Source organism: Octodon degus, unplaced genomic scaffold, assembly GCF_000260255.1.
Source record: "Octodon degus isolate 3935 unplaced genomic scaffold, OctDeg1.0 scaffold00017, whole genome shotgun sequence".
In the NCBI taxonomy this organism is placed as follows: domain Eukaryota; kingdom Metazoa; phylum Chordata; class Mammalia; order Rodentia; family Octodontidae; genus Octodon; species Octodon degus.
This window is the reverse complement of record NW_004524593.1, coordinates 20,046,181-20,054,938: the sequence shown is the minus strand read 5'-3', so window position 1 is coordinate 20,054,938 and position 8,758 is coordinate 20,046,181.

The following is an 8,758-nucleotide window of genomic DNA, read 5'->3' as shown; positions in this document are numbered from 1 at the left end:
GTTAGGATAGATATATAGTTACATTCTCTTAATGAATAGAGTGATTTGTTCTAATGGTGTTTGTAGATAGGATGTCATGTCTGTATCTTGTACAGCAATTAACCACTGGGAGGAATGTATGCAATGTGTTAATTATTGAAACTGAAACTGTCTCATTGCTATTTGTTTCTCAATAAAATTATGGAAAAAAATAAAAAAATAGATCATCTCCATTGATGCAAAAAAAGGCTTTTGACAAAGTCCAACACTCGTTTATGTTCAAAGTCATACATAAAATTGGAACAGATGGCCTTTCCCTCAATCTGATAAAATTCATTTATGACAATCCAACAGCCAACGTAATTCTAAATGGGGAAAAACGGAAATCTTTTACTCTCAAATCAGGTACAAGACAAGGATGTCCTCTATCGCCACTCCTATTCAATATAGTTCTGGAATCATTAGCTAGAGCCATGAGACAAGAGAGAGAAATAAAAGGAATAAGAATAGGTAAAGAAGAAGTAAAACTATCATTCTTTGCAGATGACATGATACTCTACTTGGAAGACCCAAAGCACTCAAAGAAGCTGCTAGAATTAATAAACAAATTCAATAGCATAGCAGGTTACAAAGTCAATACTGAAAAGTCAATAGCATTCCTCTACACAGACAACAAACACACTGAGAGAGAAATTAGAGAAACAATACCCTTTACAATAGCACTGCAAAAATGAAATACTTAGGAATTAATCTAACTAAAGAAGCAAAAGATCTATTTCATGAAAATTACAGTTACCGAACAAAGAGACAGAAGAGAATTTCAGAAAATGGAATGATTCCCTGATCCTGGATAGGAAGAGCTAACATTGTAAAGATGGCCATAGTCCCAAAATTGTTATACAGATTTAATGCAATCCCTATCAAACTACCACCAATATACCTTACAGACTTAGAGAAATGATTCCTAAAATTTATTTGGAACTGGAAAAGATCTAGAATAGCAAAGGCAATCCTGAGCAACACAGGCAAGGCTGGAGGCATTTCAATCTCTGACTTGAAATTATACTATAAAGCTACTGTGATTAAAAAAAAAAAAATCAGCATGGTATGTGCAAAAAAATAGACCTGAGGGCCGATAGAATAGATTAAAAGATGCAGATACAACTACAAAAACACTCAGCCATCTTATCTTTGACAAAAGGGCCAAGCATGTGCACTGGAAAAAAGATAGGCTATTTAACAAATAATGCTGGAAAAATTGGCTCTCTACATGCTAAAAACTAAAACTAGACTTGGGTCTATCACCATGCACTAAGCTAAAGTCAAAATGGATTAAAGATCTAAACATTAAAACAGAAACTCTAAGTCTCCTTGAAGAGAAAGTAGGTGGAAATCTTGAAGATATAGGGTAGGCAAACATTTCATGAACAAAGATAAAATTACACTGGAAATACTTGAAAGAATTAGCAACTTAGACCTCCTCTTATGGAGAAATTTCTGCATGTCAAAAGAAATTACCAATGGAATGAAAAGATAAACCACAAAGTTGGAAAAATCTTAACTAATAATCATTCAGATAAAGGTCTTCTATCTAGAATATATAAAGAAATAAAAAATATTTGGGCCCCAAAAGTTAAAGACCCAATCTAAAAATGTGCATTTGAGATGAACACATATTTCTCAGAAAAAGAAATACAGAGGCAAATAAATACAATAAAAAAATGCTTCACATCACTGGCCATCCATGAAATGCAAATTAAAACAACATTGAGATACCATCTTACTCCATAAAGAATGGTTATCATGAAGAAAACAACCAACAACAAATTCTGGAGAGGCTTTGGGGAAAAAGAAACCCTTCTCCACTGCTGATGGGAATGCAGACTGATGCAAATCAGTGTGGAGACTCCTCAAAAAACTGGGACCACAATTGCCTATGGTACAGCGTAATAATGTCATTAAGCTTCTCTTCTGGAAGGTTAACGACTTAAGTTTGCAGACCAGAAAATTAGAGAAAAAGAACAGCTATAAGGATAGCCAGCATTTTGTCCCTAGCCCTTCAAGGTCAGTGAGGACACAGAACATAAGAAAGCCTGTCAAATTCTGTTTATTGCTATACTTACATTAGCTTTTAGAGTATAGAACTATTTAATATGCAAGGTCTACCAAAATTAAAGGACATTTTGACTAAAAGGAATGTGCAAATTTTCCTACTCCTTGTTTTCTTTACTGAATTATTTTGCCTGCTTGACCCCTGTGAGCATTTTGGTTTGTTGCTCTGCTAATGCAATAAATACACAATTTGGATGTTTGTTCTTACTTTTCAAAAGAAAACTAGGACCAGAAATTCCATTCAACCCTGCTACTCCCCTTCTGGAAATTTTCCCAAAAGAACTGAAAACATCATATCATAGTGATATATGTGCACCCATGTTTATAGCAGCACAATTTGTGATGGCCAAATCTTGAAACAGCGAAAATGCCCAACACTTGAGGAATGGGTGAAAAAGCTGTGGTATTTTTATACAATGGAGTATTACTCAGCTATAAGGAGAAACAAACTTGAAGACTTTGTAGCTAAGTGGATGCAACTTGAGGCTATACTCATAAGTGAAATAAACCAGACCCACATATGTAAATATCGCATGTCTCCCTAGTGTAAGAACTCAAAAGAAGAAATAAAAATTTCAAGATATAATAGACACAGTTAAGTGGAAAGTAACAGAACTTAAGGATTAAACAATGAAGAGAGAGAAAGGACAAAAGTTAGGAAATAAGGTAGGGGCAAAAACCATACATGTATATATACAAGATGGTTAAAGCAATTGTCCTAAGAATTTCTACCAGTTTTTCGAAAATAGCATTTAATGGGTTGAATTCACACCTTGACTAACGCTCTATGCTGATATCTGTGAACTAAGCAACTACATTGAGAACAGCAATATGTAATACTAAAACCATGCTTGAAATACCTGTCATCTTGGGTCTTCTAAATGTGTACCATTTCTAATGTCATATTAATTATTACTATGCTGCCTTTAACGTAATTTTTTAAAAGAAAATAAGAGACAAAAACAAAACCTTACGTTTTCTTGAAAGCACATGGTAATAATCATATGTCCCACCTTACATAACTATATCTATTAATCTGAGCAACAGATTTGATGATAAAAATAGGTACTATATGGTGAATGAAAAAGCAAAAGACAGGAAAAAGAATATTGTGGGACTGTCCTGCTTCAAGGTTGTATATGGTGAGATTTTTGGACTTACGTGTAAACATAAGAAGTATATAATTCTTTATGCCTATTTTTAAAATATATTCTAATTTTCAAATGTTTTTATCATATTCTGTAGGGACTTAAAGTTCAACATATCAATACTTGATGAAAAATATCTGTTCCATGTTATGCCTAAGATGTTTGATATTCAGACAGATAGTGAGGTTAAGCTTAATAGCCTAAGTTGTATGGTAATAACAATAAGCTTGTCTTCTGGATGGTTAACAACCTAAGTTTGCAGACCAAAATTAGAGAAAAAGGAGGGCTACAAGGAAAGCCAACATTTTGGCCCTAGCCTTCCAAGGTCAATTAAGACTCAGGACATATGGGAACTTGTACTGTAATGTCATGTAACTTAGTAGTGTCCCAAATTTTCTGATCAAGGCTATTATGGGGCCAAAGAGGAAAGTGATCGATGATGTAGAGTTGCCTAAGGAGAGTTACATGGAGAGATAACATTCTCTCAGGCTTTCACAGAGAGCACATTGGCCAAGCAATGGCCGTGACTCATCCACATGGCTGACACTGACAAAGGTTCTACAATCTGAGGTACAGGATCTCAGGATAAATCCTGAGGGGATTTGACTGACCTTATCAGATCCAAAAGCTACAACTCTTGTTGCATAGGTCCTGCTTTACCTTGGTCTTAACCATTCAGCAGAAAAGTATAAAAACAAAATATAGGAAGTAAAGCCATGCTGTTATGTTGAGCTGCAGGGGACTTAGGTCAATAATTTCTGACATTGTCAGTCAAGTGGAAGACCCAATACTATTACAGGCTACTGGACTCTTTTAGAATATTTTGCTGAGTTTACACACCTATAATATTCAAATAACAGAACTTCACAAAAACAGGGTATACAGATGAATGTCCATTTTGCATCTGTGTATTCAAAGTGGTTAGGATAGATATATAGTTATAACCTCATGACGAATAGAGTGATTTGTTCTAATGGTGTTTGTAAATAGGATATTATGTATGCATATTGTACAGCAGTTAACCCCTAGGAAGAATGTATGTAATGTGTTAACTATTGAAACAGTTCTACCAATTTGATTTGAAACTGTCTCATTGCTATTTGTTTGTTAATAAAATTATGGGGGAAAAATAGGTACTATATCAATCATTGTTAATCAGGTATTATTGTTTGAAAATCTGTAACTTGTATATTGTTTTATGTTACCCTGTTTCTGTCTTTGCTTTTGTTTTTCTTGCTCTTGTTTTTAGTCTTCAAAATAAAAGAAAATTATATTTTAAAAAATGGAAATTATATGAAGAGATGTTCAACATCACTGTTCATTCAAGAGGTGCAAATTAAACAATGATGATTCCATCTCAACCCAGGAAGAACTGTAATTATCAAGAAATCAACCAATAGTAAATGCTGGGGTCTGTGGGGACAAAAGAAATCCTCTCCACTATTGGTGGGACTGAAGACTTGTGCAACCACTGTGGACATCAGTGTGAGTTTCCTCAAAAAACTAAAACTAGAGGCTTCATTTAGCCCAGGTTTTTGCTTCTTGATAATTTCTCAACAGAACTGGAAACATACCATAGTGATATATACACATCCGTGTTCATGACACCACAGATTTCAAAAGCCAAATTTTGGAAATAGCCTTAATTCCCATCAATGGATGAATGGATAAAGAAGCTGTAGGGATTTTATCATACAACAGAGTACTACGTAGCCACAATGAAGGATGAACTTGAGATTTTTCTAGGTAAATGGATGCTCCTTAATACCTTACTCTTAAATGAGGTAAGTTGGGCACAGGTAAATATCACACTGTTTCTCTGGTGTGTGTAACCAAAAGTGTAAGCATGTGGTAATATGCAATCATATGTCCCATCTTGTATAGCTATATCTGTTAATCCGAGCAACAGATTTGACAAAAAAATAGGTACTATATCAAGAGCTAAAATGAATACTAGATATTATCAAATAGGAAGGCAACGTTCAAGTGGGAAGGGAAAGAAGAAATGAAGGAAAAGATGAAAAGAAAGGAAACAAGGTTGTTTTAAATAGGGAGAGTAAGAGGGGCTAAATATAGTGCAGGGAGATGGGGAAAGAAGAATTAAGCCATACTGTGTCCAGGAACCAGCTCTCTATGGCCAATGTGACCAATACATACACTTAAAATGAACCACTGAGCTTAATTAATAAAAACACGCTACAGTGACATGAACGCCCCCAGATCTGTGCACGCAGGCCTGAGGAGCCCCTGCTCCCTGTGTGCCCTCCCCCCCCGGGGCCCACTTTCCCTCTGGCTGGCTGCTCTCAGATCTGTGTCTGTCTGAGCAGCTCCAAATATACACACTGTCCAGTTGGGCATGATTACTCCGATAGGAAATTTTGGAGAAAATACAATAATCTGCTCACACTTTTGCACATGATAGTCCATGATTTGGCTGCTGCTGTGTAAGAATGTCCTTTGTCCCACACCAGCCCAACTTGTCAGCTTGGAGGAAAATCTCGGACCTTTCCAGTTGCTTAATAAAATCTTTCCCATTAAATTCGCTCCACTCTCCATTGTCCCATTTCATTTTTCCACTTATTCAAGACAAAAGTCTGGAGGAGATCATGTTTTAAATCTCTCTCTGTCTCAATGTCTGTCTGTCTGTCTGTCTGTCTGTCTCACTCTCTGTCTCACTCTGTCTCTCTCTCTCTCTCTCTCTCTCTCTCTCTCTCTCTCTGTATCTTTCTCTGTCCCTCTCTCTTGTGTCTCTGTCTAATTGTCAGTCTGTCCGTCTCTTTCTCATCACCCATGCCCACTCTACCACTTGTTTATTTCATCCTCAAAATACACAGCATTTGAGCACATTTAAACGCATCTCCTGCTCCCATCCCACCTAAAACACCGTCACTGCCCTCACGTCACTCCAGCTGGCTCTGGCTTCTGCTCATAACAGAGCAGCTCTCTCCATGCTGTTAGTGCATGAATCAGCCCAGGTCACCCCTTTACCGAGCAGCCCCAGGGAGTCCCCACTCTAAATCCATACATTGCCACTAGAAACCTCTCTCCCAGGTTCTGGCCCCTTGCAGAGTGTGCAGTCTTTCCACAACCATTTTCAACTCGAGTCTCTTGACCTTTAATATTCCTCGTGATCTTCCTGATGCTTTAGTTTAGTCATTAAAGTTCACCATCTTCTAATCCATGAAGTTACTTTTTTATTTTCTAATTTATCCAAAAATAGAACAAGCTTCCCAAAGACAAGGATCATGTTATTCACTATGATGTGTTTCTATACTTCTTGTGTGGACCTACATCTGACATATAGAGCATAACACACACACACACACACACACACACACACACACACACACACACCACATCATGAAAGTCAAGATGCAAGAGAATTCAAAGTAAGAGAAACTGATCAACAATGACAGCTGTTTCAGACTCAAATAAGACAGACTAATAAATACCCAATAGCAAGAAAGGAAGGTGTTCCATATAGTGAAGGGCATCCATAAAAGGAATGAAGAAATAAAAGATGCAGGTGTCTCGGGAAGGTAAGAGAGGAGGCCTACAACATAGAAAGAGATGGCAATTTTCCCCAAAGGAATGGTATTCTTCCAGAGAGAGACAGACAGAGACAGAGAAAGAGAACACTGTGGTCCTGGTCAGCCTGCAGCTCGGATGCAGCCCGATGGGGAGCTCACCCTTGTGGACCCACCTTCTCTGCAAAGTAGGGAAGTCACGGCCTGAAAAGGGAAGTGAGTGGGCTGTAAAACTGGCAGGACAGGAGACTGTAGTGATTGCTGCAGAGAAGGAGCGAGGACATAAAGGGAAACAGATAGTGGCCGTGGTGGTCTGCACAGTGTCATAGTTCTCTGTCTTTTATTTTTGTGGTTTTTGTTTGTTTGCTTGTGGCCAGCTCAGCCCACCTTGGAGGCAGGGCTGGTGCAGCATGCAGTGCCAGGGATCAAAACTCGGGCTCTGCATGCTTGTCTAAGCTTGCCTAAGCAGGCACCTTAGACTGCTGAGCTATCTCACCAGCTCATATGTCTTTTGTTTTTGAAGAGTACACATGGTTGCAGATAAGTCTGTCTGTAGTAAGGGTGGGTAAATCCTCCCTGTGTCTACTATGAGAACCCGCTTTTGAGAATTAAACCATGATATAAAATTTTTGAGCACCCACAGAGGTGCATGTGCACGCGGGAACAGGTGTACAAGAGTGTGAGCAGGTGCCCGTGCCCACACACATGCAGCTAGTCCCATGCGTGTGACACTGCCTGCCTCACCCTCCCTACAGATCCTTTCAACAGCGTTTCTTGTGCCCATCACAGGGAACTCGTCAGCCTCCCTGGGGGCGCTAATGCTGCAGCTGTGGGCTCACACGCCCATGCAGGGCGTGCCAGTGCAGAAAGGCAGGGACAAAGGCAAAGCACTCCTGTGAAGTCCTGGTACCACGCTCCCTGTGGAGTAAGCAAGAGCTATGACTGCTGCTTCAGGAGTGCAGCCGCCTGCTGTCGCTGGAATAAGCAGGCAGGGAGGAGGTCCGTGGGTTCCTGCCTTTCTTATCACACTCTCGCTCTGCTCCCCCCAGCTTCTGAGAATCTGCAGAGCTGATTGGAGCTATCCTGCCACGGCCTGCATCCCCCAACCCTTAGCATTTTCTAGCCACCTTTGCATGCTGAGATCCATGACTGACAGACATCCCAAAGCAAGAAAACTCTGCACCTTGGACTTGAGGATTTGCCAGGAGGACTTGCACAGAGGCCTGATGTCGCCCATGAGCTCACAGCCATGACGACTGTCCTCTCTGCAGCTGTGTCCCCAGGCCCAGCAGGCATCCAACTGCAGTGTGCTGTGTCCAGGATCTGTGTGACCCCACTTGTACCACTATCTAGAAAGAGTTCTGCTGCTTCGCTCTCTGTCTCCTGAGGAGCTCAATGCATTTGCTGTACACCATTCATTTGAATGGTAGCTTGAATGGGCATTGAAGATGCCCTTGCTATCAGGTCCTCCACCAGAGCTTAAGCTGCAGGAGCACAGAGAGGGTTATGACCATGATCAGGCCAGCAGGCTGCTGGGCAGGCACAGCCCTGAGCACCAAGGGATGTGCAGACAGGAGCCGGGCAGGTGTTATGGTGCAGAGGTCAGGGCTACCAGGGGCCCAGAGTGGGCAATGACACTGCCCTGATGGGAGTAGAGACAACTGATGGACCAATGATGGGGACCATGGCGAGGATGGGGGGACGGGAGGCTGGGTGACACTGGTGGAGCTGAATGAGCATGACTGGAGAAGGTGCTGAGGGGAGTGGTAGTGGACAGGAGGAGGATGCAAAAATTTTGGAAATAACAAGGGAGAGAGAGACAGAAAGATGAAGGAGAGAGAAAGAAAAAGAGAGAGGGACTACAAGAAAACAAATCCAGAGGATTTTTGAGCATATCTTCTTCACTATGCCTCTACACTCCAAGGATGAGTAACAGGAGACTGGGCTCTGCCGGTGCTGTTACTGTGTTCAGATAGGGAATCTGGAAGGCAC